Here is a 14,558-nt window from a genome sequence, read left to right on the forward strand (position 1 = left end):
AATGTAGTTTTTATACATCTCAAAGTGTGCGTGTAAACGGGCAAATGCAATTTTTTTCTGCTTATGCACCGTTTATATATAAGGCCCTATATATGTGTTTTAATTTTTTTTGGAAAGATATTATCAGTATGTTCTTTATTTATTTTTAAGTGCATCACAGTCCCTTTGTAGAGTCGTAGCATTTTGTTGGTGAAATTCTAGGAAGGACTACACCATTTGCTAAGAAATGTCACCCAAGTATGTGACACACTAGGAAGGCACTGTGATAAAGCTAAGTCCCATGCTTTAGCTCACTGTCCGAGATTACAGATTTAAACCTTGAACAACATTAGTCTTGAGCTCATATTGTGATATATTCTGCTTAACAACATATAGCTTTCCACTTCTTGATAGTACATAGCCTTAGCATTTGGTTCTGATAATATTTTTATAATTTTGTTAATGACTCTTGGCAGTTCTCTTGAGAAACCTGAAGATGGCAGTTTCGAGATTCTTCAGTCTAACGTAGGTTAAGAGGGTTTTCCAGGAAGAATAGTATAAACTGCCCAAATCCAGGTGAGCAAAAATAGTTGAGACTTGTCCAAGTAGACTCGAAGTTAAAAATTCTGCAAAGGGGGCTTCTACAAGGTAATGAAATATGGGTCTGAATATATATAGGATGATGAGATTTCCTCTTTTGATTTTTAATAAATATGCAAAGCTTTCTGAAAACATTTTCAATTTGTCATTATATGTTTTTGAGTGTAGATTAATGTGTGAAAATGGCATATTAATCAATTTAAAATCAAATCTACAGCAGAATACCGTGTACAGAAGGTGTAGGGGCTTAAATACTTTCTGAATCCACTATATAGCAACAGTAAAATAAATTTTATTTTTGAGTGTATTTTTGCATTTAAGTTTTATATTTCTCTGTATTATGTGGAATAAACTGAAGTTTAGTGCGCTCTGTAATGTTTGGGACAAAGACACATTTTTTTCTCAGTTTACCTCTATGCTCCACAGTTTAAAGTTACAAATTAAACAATTCAGGCATGATTAAAGTGCACATTGCAGAATTTATTTGCTTATATTTTGCTCACAGGATGTAGAAATTACAACATTTTTTATATAAAAAATTCAGGCCGCCAAAATTTTTGGAACAAATGATGTCAGATGTTTGTGATTACTCAGGTGTGTTTCACTGCTTCTTTAGTGCAGCCATAAGTCTGCTAGTCTTGCTTCTACTTATAAACTACATTTAAAGTCTGTAGCTCTCATTGTTCAACATGAGGACAGAAGCTATGCCAGTGAAGGTCAAAGAAGCCATTATGAGACTGAAAACCAAGAATAAAACCATTTGAGACATCGGTAAAAATTTAGGATTACCTAAGTCAACTGTCTGGAATATCATTAAGAAGAAACAACACACTGGTGAGCTCAGTATTCACAAAGGAACCGGTAGGCTATAGAAGACCACCACTGCCGATGACCGATGAATCTGAGCAATGGTGAAGAAAAATCCTCAAAAACCTGTCCAACAGACCAATAACAGTCTTCAGGAGGCAGATGTGGATGTGTTACAGATAACAGATTACAGTTGCAAAATTCTGGAAAAAAGTCTAATGGACAGATAAAGATTATATCACAATGACAGCAAAAAGCAAAGTATGGAGACAAAAAGGACATGCAGGTGATGGGTACAACAGAACAAGATGCAGGGGACAGAAAGGTATGGAAGAAGATGATCTGCTGTGGCGACCCCTAACTGGAGCAGCCAAAAGAAGACTGTATCATGCAAAAATAATGTACACTTTGCAGTATTTAAGTTCCAGATTTCTAATGTGTGCAGTACCCTTTCTGTCTTTATAACAAAGGAAGAGACAAAAACTTAACAAAACACAATTCAAGCTCTACCCAAAGCTCTAATATTTTTAAGTCCCAGTACTAAGCCATGTAGAATGCTCTTAAATGAACAAATTGTGCCACTAGTTTTGCTGCGTACACTGAAAATTATTTAAAAAGAAAGATGGAAGTTATTTCAAGTTTCTATCACTATGACATACTTATCATGTCTGTGTAATAAAATGAAGAGGTTTTCTATTTCAGGCCAGTTCTTGAGGAACAGTTTTAAATGCATTAGAAAATAACGCTCCTATTTCAGTTATAGGGGAAACACCATATTTTGATAATTTGATTCCCCTCTGATCTCTGTATATTTTATTACTCAGCTGTTAGTCAGAAATTCACTTTCTTGTTTTCATTCTTGCCTGAAGAAGGGGCTTGAGTTGCCTCAAAGCGTGCATATTGCACTCTTGTTAGTTTAACTTTTCACTTGTTCTCGTTCAAATCTTCTGTCAAAATGCTGGTTGTAAACTGTCAAGACCTCAAGCCATTTATCAGTAACATGATTACAATAATGCATAATTTGTTTATCAACATGTAATCCATCTTGGGAATTGATCCTGCACTATTTGCAGATGATGTTGTTCTCTTGGCCTCATAAGACTCCCATGTCTGGTGTGCACTGGAAAGGTTTGCATCTAAATATCTTGATCTTTTTGGGTAAGGGGTAAGCAGCTGCCTCAATTGGAGAAGTTCAATTATCTCAATATTTCCTTCAGAGAAGAGGTGATTATTAGATTGACCAATGAATCAGTGTAGTGATTTCCCAGGCTGTATTTTTTAAGGCAGACCTAAGTCTTTGGATGAAGTGTTCAGTTTATTGGCCAATCTAATCTCCTACCCTCAACAGTCCTTACAAGCTCTGCAAAGAATGAAATAGCTAATGTAAGTAGTCAAAATGAGGTTTCTCTGCAGGGTTGTTGGGGTACTGTTTGCAATAGATTAAGAAACTCAAAAATACAAAAGGAACCTAAAAATAATTTCTCTCCTTCTCCAGGTTAAATGGAATCAGCTGAGATGGTTTGGGAATGTAAACAGAATGTCCCCTTTCCATCATCCATGGGACACATACAAGAAAGGGTTAATCAGTAGAGTACCTGAGACAAACATTTGGAATTTTATAACGATGAAATATATATATATATATATATATATATATATATGTATATATTATAGACATTAAGCCCATTACAGTAACGGGCGCTAGAACAGTAGTGCATAAACATTAGTAGGAGCAGTCTATATTAAATGGCAAGGGACCTTGTATGTGGCTGTAATATGCGTCACTGTATTGTGTGCCTTTCATTTTCTCTCTCAGTAATACTTGTTTGTATTTCTGTAAAATGCCTGTAATTTTGTCTGACAGTAATACAGTGGAACCTCGGTTCACAACCATAATTTGTTCCAAAACTCTGGTTGTAACCTGGTCGTGAATCAAAGTAATTTCACCCATAGGATTGTATGTAAATACAATTAATCCATTCCAGACCATATGAACTTCGCAGCGGAGAAGTAGAGTGTTAAAGAAGTTATGAAAAAGAAAAGGAAAAATTTGAAAAATAACGTAACTGATTGTTAATGTAATTATTTGGTCATTGATATGAGTGTTGTTGTCATATCTATCTATTTATATATATATATATATATATATATATATATATATATATATATATATATATATATATATATATATATATATATAGCAAAATACCCGCTTGGCAGCGAGAAGTAAAAAGAAAAGGAAACATTTTAATAATAACGTAACATGATTGACAATGTAATTGTTTTGTCATTGTCATGAGTGTTGCTGGCATATATATATATATATATATATATATATATATATATATGCCAGCGTTGGATACGACCAGTGTTGCCAAACTCTGAGAAGAGAAATTAAAAAAATCCCTTTACTTTTTGACTTCCCTTCGTAAAAACAATGAATAACACTAAGAAAACCTTGAACAACAGAGAAAACTAACACAGTAGTTCGCGCTATAGCCTTACGACCCGGTCACTAAAAACACTTTTTTTAATGAGTTTTAAGCACAGGGGAAAAAATGAACATTTGAAAAATCCGTACTTTAATAAACAACCAACAAAAGTAACATTGCAACAATGCATGCGCACGCCTGTGTGTGTGTCTCTCTTAACACTAGAATTACCAGAGCCTACGAAAAAACTCGTAATTCCGTCCCACCTTAAATCGCTTCTTAAATCCCTTCACCCCTCTCCGCCAGCGTCCTTTGTCCTCTAAATGTGCTGATAAAAAGAAGCTAGGAGTAGCCGGCTATTCCATCCCCCCACCAATTTAGAACGTGCATGAACTTCTTCCAGCACATGCCTTGATTGAGTATCTGGGAGTAAAGTGGAGTTTTAGAGTGGAAATAATAGATCGTTATTTGGAACACATGCATTTCATGTCTGTTCCGTTTCTACAGTAATCTGTGTAAACACATTGTTAAAACAAAAATGTTTTTTCTATTCTAGTAGTAGATGACAAAATGTAGGCATAAACTATATAATGTATGAAGCCTGAAGTCCAAATATCAAAGAAAAAGGTTCAAATATAACACAACAATTGCGCTTTTATTCAAAAATATAACCGCAGAAACAAAATGCCGCCTTAACAAGCGACATTGACAGCTGTTTATTATAGTTGCCTCCGTGGTTCAATAGAATCAGTTCCTGTTTGGGAATCAAAAGGTTGCGAGTTTGATCCTGCACCACTCCGTTTTGAGAAGTAAACTGCTCTTAGTCTTACTATTTTAGAATAAAAGCATACATTTGATTTTGGTCTGTAACAGCCGGTGCAATTTATGATCCTGTAAAGGTTAGCCTTTTTTTTTTTTATTATTCACTTTTCATTCCCTCAGTCGCGTTCAGTATCAATCCATACAACCCCATCTGACACGGCTGTTTTCACATAAAGACACGCTATAGCTCTGCAGTAAAGCAAAGGCAGGTTGCTGACACACAAACGCTGGCGAAGCTGCCTTCTTCGCATCTCACCGTCACTTGATTTTCTTTTTATTCAGTTTTATTGAGTGTTCCTGCCAGTCCCCGCATGTTGCTGTATGCTGTTTCTTTTGTACTCCAGGACATGCAGAGGAGAGAATAGTAAAGAGCAGTAACTTCGGCGCTATATGCAATAATCAGACACTCCCCATCTGCCCGTTGTTTTGTTATACTTTTACACCAACATATGTTCCTGTGTTTCAGCATGCTGAAACGGGCATGCCTCAAAAAATACACGTATAATTGACTGGCAGGAACACTCAATAAAACTGAATAAAAAGAAAATCAAGTGACGGTGAGATATGAAGAAGGCAGCTTCGCCAACGCTGTGCGTTAGTATGCATCGTGGTACAACGCAGAGCTATAGCGCGTCTGTATTCTGTTTCTTTTGTACTCCAGGGCATGCAGAGGAGAGAATGGTAAAGAGCAGTAAGTTCGGCGCTATATGCAATCATCAGACACTCCCCATCTGCCCGTTGTTTTGTTATACTTTTACACCAACTTATGTTCCTTTTGAGCATGCTCAAACGGGCATGCTCAAAAATACACGTAATGCCACGAAAAGTGCACGCAGACACTTCATTTCGCAAACAAAACAAGTGCACTTTTATTCAAGAATACCTGTATAACCGAAGAAAAAAGAAAGCAAGTTACAGTAGACGATTGATACGACAGCTTGCATGGTGCAATGCTAAGAAGTGCTGATTTTCATTTCGTGCTATATAAAATCATCACATTCAAATATTAACAGTTCCCATACACCCAAGGACCGTCCTTCCTACATTTACGACACGTGTATTTGTTGCAGTGCACACACCTATCTGTGCTATGGTACCTATTAAACTGAATGAGCACCTGACACTGTACTTTCTTCCCTGGGGGAAGGAACCACATCAGAGAATTCCCAGTTCCTGCATAAATTCACACCCGATCTGATGCTGTTCGTTTTCAAATAATATTGCATTAGTGCGATGATATTTTCACATATATTGTGTCTTTCTTTCAGGTGTGTAATAGAAACCACAGCATAGATAGAAGTGTGTACTGTACATTGCTTCTTACAGGAAAAGGCGATGGAAAAAGTGCACTTGAATAAAAGTGCACTTTTGTTATACTTTTACACCAACATATGTTCCTGTGTTTAAGCGACATGGGCAGATGGGGAGTGTCTGATGATTGCATATAGCGCCGAAATTACTGCTCTTTACCATTCTTTCCTCTGCATGTCCTGGAGTACAAAAGAAACAGCATACAGCAACATGTGGGGACTAGCAGGAACACTCAATAAAACTGAATAAAAAGAAAATCAAGTGACGGTGAGATACGAAGAAGGCAGCTTCGCCAGCATTTGTGTGTCAGAACCCGGTTGGGGGGGGCTTTAGTATGCATCGTGGTACACTGCAGAGCTATAGCGCGTCATTAGTGAAAACAACCGTGTCAGATGGGGTTGTATGGATTGATTCTGAACGCGACTGAGAGAATGAAAAGTGAATTTAAAAAAAAAGCTAACCTTTACAAAGATCATAAATTGCACCGGCTGTTACAGACTGAAATCAAATGTATACTTTTATTCTAAAATAGTAAGACTAAGAGCAGTTTACTTCTCAAAACGGAGTGGTGCAGGATCAAACTCGCAACCTTTTGATTCCAAGGCAAGTACTGATTCTATTGCACCACGGAGGAAGTTATAATAAATGGCTATCAATGTCGCATGTTAAGGCGGCTTTTTGTTTCTGCAGTTATATTTTTGAATAAAAGTGCAATTGTGTTATATTTGAACCTTTTGTGAAAATGTTTCTTTGGTATTTGGACTTCAGGCTTCATACATTATATAGTTTATGCCTAGATTTTGTCATCTACTACTAGAATATAAAAAAAAGTTTCTGTTTTAACAATGTGTTGACACAGATTACTGTAGAAACGGAAGAGACATGAAGTGCGTGTGTTCCAAATAACGATCTATTATTTCCACTCTAAAACTCCACTTCACTCCCAGATACTCAAACAAGGCATGAGCTGAGAGAAGTTCGTGCACGTTCTAAATTGGTGGGGGGATGGAATAGCCGGCTACTCCTAGCTTCTCTTTATCAGCACATTTAGGGCTCATTTATACTTCACGTGACGCGACGCATGCTGCAGCGGACGCTCCTGCTACGCAAGCGTTGTAGTGTTTATACTTGCGCGCGTTCTTTACGTAAATCTGGACGAATCCACCAGGTGGCAGTGCGAGATATTATTGTGGTGAGAACATGTTCGGCTTCTCTGTGTTGTGAATTGCCTAGAACACCTATTAAATTCTGATAACACCTTACCGCAATATCTCTGAAAAGGATGTTTATTGATTAAATCCATAAATCCAGGGATGTATGTGTCCTTTCCAGGAAGCATTGGGCACGAGTGAGAAACAGTCCTTTGACGAGGCCTCAGCTCATCGCAAGGTGAATACAAGCACACACATACACTAGCGTCATTTTAGCGGCACCAAATCCCCAAATCTGCATATCTTTGGAAGGAAACCGGAGCACAGTGTGGAATACCAGCAACATAACTCCCTGCGAGACACCAGTGCTATCGCTCCACCACCGTGACACCCCATGTGTGTAATTATTCCCCCATGTGTGTATTTATTAACAGTATTCATTATTTAAACGAAATTATATGTAAAATTTAACATACACATTTTAATGCATTTCATCATTAAAGTAATATCAAGTATAAATCTAAAGATTCTAAATGTGCAGAGAGTTGGAATATCTTACATTTAATTTGTTCTGTTTGGCGATCTATTGCTGCTTTCCGCTGCTGAAGCAAAATGCTGACATACAGATGCATTCGTGGTGCTTTTATATTCAAGTGTCACATATTCCCGATCGTAAGACACAATACATTTTAAAAGTCTCACATACCATCTTTTGTGCCATCTATTTTTTATTGTTTTACTTTACCTGCTGTCAGGTCCAAGAAGCTCGTAGCGATTAAAAACTGGGATGACGTTTACGACCGTCTGCTTTAATGATAAAGTAAACTACGAGGTTAAAGTAGACATTTCGAGATTAAAGCCAAAATTTCCACTTTAATCACAAAATACACGTTTTCACCGTGTCCTTTATTTTTTTCTCAGTGGGTCAAATATAACGCTATACATTATGTTGCTGATGTTAAGTTTCAAAAATTAAAAGATAAAAAAGACATAAAATATAAATAAATAATATAAATGACACGATACATTTTAAAAGTCTCACATACCATCTTTTGTGCCATCTATTTTTTTTTTTGCAACTTCACATCGGCTACATAATGTATAGCGCTGTATTTGAGGCATTCATCAAACAGCAAAGTGCGCACATCGATCCCCGAAGGATCTCCATAGAGGCTTGCTGTCACATGTAGATAGTAAACAGACTCTGACGTCACGTTCCGACTTTTAGCACACTGCGCCCCCCGACTTTTTGCTGGTACTGCAACTCGCGCACGCGTCGCGTTAATTTCTGAGGACCTGCTCAGAGGATGCGTGAAATGAACGCTGGGAACGCGTGGCAGCCATGATGCGGGCGCGTACGCGTTCTGAGCGTGAAGTATAAATGAGCCCTTAGAGCACAAAGGACGCTGGCGGAGAGGTGTGAAGGGATTTAAGAAGCAATTTAAGGTGGGACGGAATTACGAGTTTTCTCGTAGGCTCTGGTAATTCTAGTGTTAAGCACGCGCCTCTGTGTGTGTGTGTGTCTCTCTCGCCTGTGTGTATGTGTCTGTCTGTCTCTCTCTCGCACACCTGTGTGTGTGTGTCTGTCTAGCGGTTGTGTGTGTGTGTCTGTCTGTCTCGCGCGTGCCTGTGTGTATGTGTCTCTCGCATGCCTGTGTGTATGTCTCTCGCGCGCCTGTGTGTGTATGTCTCGCACGCGTCTGTGTGAGTGTCTCGCGCGCGCCTCTGTGTCTGTCTTTGTGTGTGTGTCTGTCTCACGCGCGCCTGTGTGTCTGTCACCTGGACGCACACTGGGGTTTTATTAAAGAGGATAATGTTAAGTGCTCAATGAAATATAAAATGAAACTGGGAAGGCATTAACCTACAATTCAGAGCTGGAACAAAAAACTTAAACAAAAATTATATTGTAGAGTGAAATGCAGCAGTGTGACAGTTTGGGTCAGCTCCATTCTTCCTTGTCACTACTGGGAGCCTCTTCAACCTGGAACCGTCGATAGCAATGAACCAAGATAAGCTGGGCAAATGAGGACACATACTTACAGCAAGGGGTAGGTGCAAAAGTGTTAGTACTTTCTTTAAAATCCATTAGAAATCAAACATTATTCAAGTAAAGTGCAGTGCAACCACAATCTTCTTTAAATAAATAAATCTAATAAAAACAAGGTTAACATTTAGGGACAATTCTTGCTTCATAATATGAACCCTAGTGCTCCCCTATAAAACCTGGTGTCTCCTCCATTCATCCTGGCCAGACCGTGCAGTAAAAAGAGATGCCTGCTGCATCCATGGCCACATACATGCCTCCCGTTACAAATCCCTCAGCGTCCATGCAAGTCACCACATGTCGGCTTGCTCCAACTCCCAAGCATTGTTCAATAAGAGCACCCATCTTCAGCCCCATACTCCACACCTTGAGGCTCTCTCACAACCACCGTAGTTCTTCTTATGTACAGGCTCTCTCAATCATACCTCTCATTCTTGTTTTTGCTATTTTTCCTTTAACATTCATCTTTCTTTCTCCTTTTCATTCTTTTTTCTGTTCTTCCTTTTCGTTCTCTTTTCTTTCTGTGTCATTCCTCATCCCCTCTGCCATACAGACTCCTCTTATATTGGCGTGATTGAGTGCAGGTGTGATACACCGCTACTTCTAAGGTATAAATGAGAAACCTGACTGATCCGCTCGCCTTTACACGTGTGTGCACAAACAGCCAAGAACCCTAAACATCCCTGGAGCAAAGTGCGCTCGCACACACCCACACCTAATTGGAGCCTGCACTCTCTGGGATGAAATTATTTAATTAATACCCTGCATAACGCCACGGACCACTTGTCACATCCAGTGACATGATGAAAGAGAAAGTACAAAGTGTTTTTAAATGGAGTACCTGATGCTTGAAAAAACATGAATGGTTCATTATATGTGCACAGTACAACAGCCTGACGCTACCATTGGTAAAACAAGCATGTTATTTTATTAACCTACCTTAAATAGAATTATTTCTGGATCAATATACAGTATATAGTGTCTTATACATAATGTGATCATTAGTCACTTTTAATTACAGAATTGGATCACTAAACTAAATCTGTTTTTAAATCTATTGCCTGTACAAAAGTGTATCCTTCAATAAAGTTATGATTGTTTGGTTTAATGGTGTTGCTATGGAGGGTGCATGGTTGCTTTCTGCCCCAGGAGACACTATCAGAAGCGCTGATACCAAAATAACTGTCTATAAAATGTTTATGCAGATCATCAATATCATTAAAACCACAAGGGGAGTCCCCAATACTTTTCCCTCCGTTTTATCAGAAAGTGGGGTCTAGGCCCCTAATAAGTGCTAAAGCTAGCAATGCCCCTGTGAGTAACATTAGTACAATAAACATTACTAAGGATTCTTGGTAACACTTTAGTTTAGGTACTGCAAAAATGAACGTATTGCTCTTTTATGCTTATGTAACAAAACCTTAACAAAGGCTTCTTTTAATCTTTGTAAAACTCATAAAATATAAGCAGATAGGTCATTCATATCTGCGTAGTATGACAAAATTATGGGGGGAAGAGGAGCAGGAACACCCAGAGTGCTTCCGGGTACACATCCGGCACTTCCGCCACACTGGCGAGTCCGGTGGAAGATTGCCGGGAAGCACCTGGAGCACATCCGGGTGCATATAAAAGGGGCCGCCTCCCTTCATTCAAGGACTTGAGTCGGGTGGAAGCAGGACGATGTCTGGGAGGAGATCAGGAGGCGGCCTGAAGAGAAAGTGAAGGCATTGCGTGTGTTGGCCAGGACTTTGGGGACTATTGGGGACTGTGGCACTTGTGTAAATAATGGAGCACTATAATAAACGTTTGTGGGGTGATTACAATGTGTCTGCCTTTCTGTGTCCGGGTCAAGTTCCACATATTAGACCTTGAATAAGGACATGTTATCTAAAGGTATCAATGGTACAAAATGCTCTTTTGTCCTTCCTGTTGTAAATATTCAAGAGGACTGCTATAGCAGATATGGCTTTGTTATTTTCTTAAAATTGTGATGAAAATTGTTAAGTATAATATTGACCAACCAAAATGGCTTTTTACACATTGTACATTACTTCAAAAATAAAGAACAAAGACTACAAATATAAATAATTACAAATCTAGATGAAAAAACAATTTGAGTATTGACACAGATCCTGTGTCCCATATATCAAAAATGGCAAACTTTTTAAAAATAGTTTTAACACAGTATGAACAGTAGGCCAAATTAACAGATACATTTTACAGCATCTTACGATGACTTTTTTAATATATTTAGATAAATTCTAGATTTATAAAAAATATATGTTTCAATATTTCTTAAATGCATTTTAAGGTATCTCAAATGTATTTCAAAATAACATATTCTGTGATATCTAAAACACATTTCAACAGAACATAACTTAAGATTCTCAGACATTTTCTTAATTCAACCCACGGTCATGGATGCTAGGAGTCTGTCTCAGAAGGACTGAACACAAGGTAAGAACTTTAAAATATTTTAAATGCATTTTTAGATAGTCAGAAATAACATTCTGGCCATTTCATACAGTTCCAAAATATTTTAAACAGATTCCCCTTGAATTTGGAGATACAATACATGCATTGTAAGATACCTGTAAATTCTCCTGCGTTTTCAATATTAATTGTTGTCATTTGTAGGTATTTTGCAATGCATTTGAGATGCCTTGAAGTGCACATGAAATAATTTTAAGATATTTTGAAATGTACTGCAAGGTATTTTAAAATATTAGAAAATTTATTTCAGATACCTCAAAATGTATTTAAAATATCTTAAAAATGTCATGATTGTTATTTTAAGATATTTCAAAATCTAAACAAGATACCATAAAATGCATGTTTGAGCTATTTAAAATAAAATTCTATGCCTAATACTGTGGATCATTTAATCCTGTATGTGCATTTATTTATTGATCAATAATTGTTTTTGAAATTTAACATATTCTAACTCAGCCATGTTTAATAGTTGTAGAATGTGAGTATAACACAATATTTGAAATTTTTCATACCAAGGTCTTAGAACTTTGATCTAGATACGTGTATAAAAATAAGTTGACAATAAATGAGTGATCAAAAGTGATTAAAAAACAGTTATCAGCTTTTGTTTTCAATTCAATTTTATTTAATTTACTTTTTGCCTGTTACAATCTACAGTTAAATAATTCAATTATATTTTTTTAACTTCATTGTGCTTCTAAAAAATACAACTCTTTCTTCTCACAGATATAAACATAACAAATAGTACTGGGGAATAACTGATCATTAAAGTATTAGTGTTATTTTTTTCCTGAAAACTAATTAGTTATTTCACGAAAACATGATTTTTCAGTATTTTCTCATTTTAATAGAGACACATTCCTTATATATAGTGTAAGCTGGTTATCAGGTTTTAATTAGGTGTACAAAGTGAATTTAGTCATGCACAGTCTACAGATAATCGATATTCAACAAGGACACAAAAAATTACCTATCTGTGTACAGAGCCAGGCTTCGTCTTGTAGTCTGCTAATCGTTCTTTTGCTTAATAATTTAGTTTTTACAGCCATCATGTGAAAATCGATTGGTGTTAAGGTTACATCTAATATCCCTCAGGAGCAACTTAAAATGCTCCTTCTTGCATCCCTAATCTACTAAAATATTACATAATAGACAGTTATCTTCTGATTTATGCTGCTTTCTTTTAATAGTAGATAATTTAGGGCCTCTTCCCAGAATGCACTTTATTTTGCTCCTAATGCTATCCCCTAGTGGTTCGGCTAAAAACATGCTGCTTTTAAAAGACTATAAACAGTTGTTGACTTCAGTGTTTCAATGACATAATGAGGCTACCTCCAACCAGTTCTTTTCTATACTGACTTTATGTATGAAAATAAAGCAATCTAATTAAACATTTCATACAAAGTTTACTAAACAAACATTTTACTTATGCATTAATAAACTTTATTTAATTATTTAGACATGAGATAAAATGTAATGAGGTACAAGAAAGCATGCCATATTATTAGAATACGTTTTTTGCCTGTTCATATTTTGTTATCCCAACCACAAATGATTTGTGTCATATTTTAGAATTTCTCTTCATCCTATTCCACTTTCATTATATTCTTTACTTGTCACGGAAAAGTACTTAAAATTGTAGAAAAATTAATAGAAATTTTATGCATACCTGATTTAATTGAACAATATATTAGAGAAAAGGTAGAGCATTTTTTTCAAGCAGATCAATAATGGGAAGCGAAGCCTATATGCAAGCCAATTCTGAGAACATTCTTGTTATTTCACTTTGAATAATAACTGTTTTGACTTATTTGCTCCTTTTTCCAAAGCTGAATATAAACAGAAATAGTAATTCGTTACTCCGGTGACTCTGCTTTTTTTTCTCATGAACATCTGATTTCTTCTCTGTGTGTTGTTTCTCCATGTATTTGCTTAAAGCTACTTTTGGACATTGGTATTACTTACTCTACTGTGTATGCTGCGAAGCCCAGCACCTCTCATCAAGTCCTATTTCTAATTTCTATAAGAATCTTGATCATAAAGCCTCTGTACTGCCCCTCATCTTGCCCTTGATTTCCTGTCATACAGCAAGTCTCACGCACCCCAACTTAATTTAAAAGACACTTCTCTCTCTAATCCAGAAATGGAGTAATTCATGAACATTTCCAGCTTCCATTCATTCAATGGCAAAACCAGGGACTCAGGGACTAATTTAATTTACAGAAGTTGTGATCGAGCTAGAGACCCACAGCAAAAAAAGAAATATTGGGACACCAACCCTGTCACACCTTTTAATAAGTTCATAAAATAAATCAAACCCGTATATTTATCAATAGTGTCTGATGACCCCGACTCTCTTAGTTCACTGACACAATGTATTACAGTACTTGTGTTTCTGAGTGGATGAGTAGTAATTTTCTCAAACTAAATAAGGAGAAAACAGAAATCTTATTTTTTGGGAAAAATGAATATAGTGAGGGTATTTGAAATAAACTTGATCCATTTAGCTTAAAAGTCAAGAAGGAGGTAAAGAATTTAGGGGTAACTATTGACTCTGACCTAAATTTCACATATTAATCAGATTACCAGGGGCCTCATGCATAACGCCATGCATAAAATTCACACTATAACATGACTTAAGCACAAAAGCCGAAATGTGTTTATGCACTAAAAAATCCAGATAGATAGATAGATAGAGATGCATAAATCTGTGCATTCCCCAACTTCCACTTTCTCCCACTATATAAATCCCGGTCAGCATGACAAGTAACGCTCATGCACGTGCCTGCTGTCCCGCCCAAACTCCTCCCAGAATTACACCTCTTTGAATATGCAAATCAATATAAATAGCCCTTAAGCTCAGCATTCTGTAAAAAGACAATGGGAAAAACTCGGGGGAAAATATAAGAATTTCAGCAA

Source organism: Polypterus senegalus, chromosome 4, assembly GCF_016835505.1.
Source record: "Polypterus senegalus isolate Bchr_013 chromosome 4, ASM1683550v1, whole genome shotgun sequence".
NCBI classification, from domain to species: Eukaryota; Metazoa; Chordata; class Cladistia; order Polypteriformes; family Polypteridae; genus Polypterus; species Polypterus senegalus.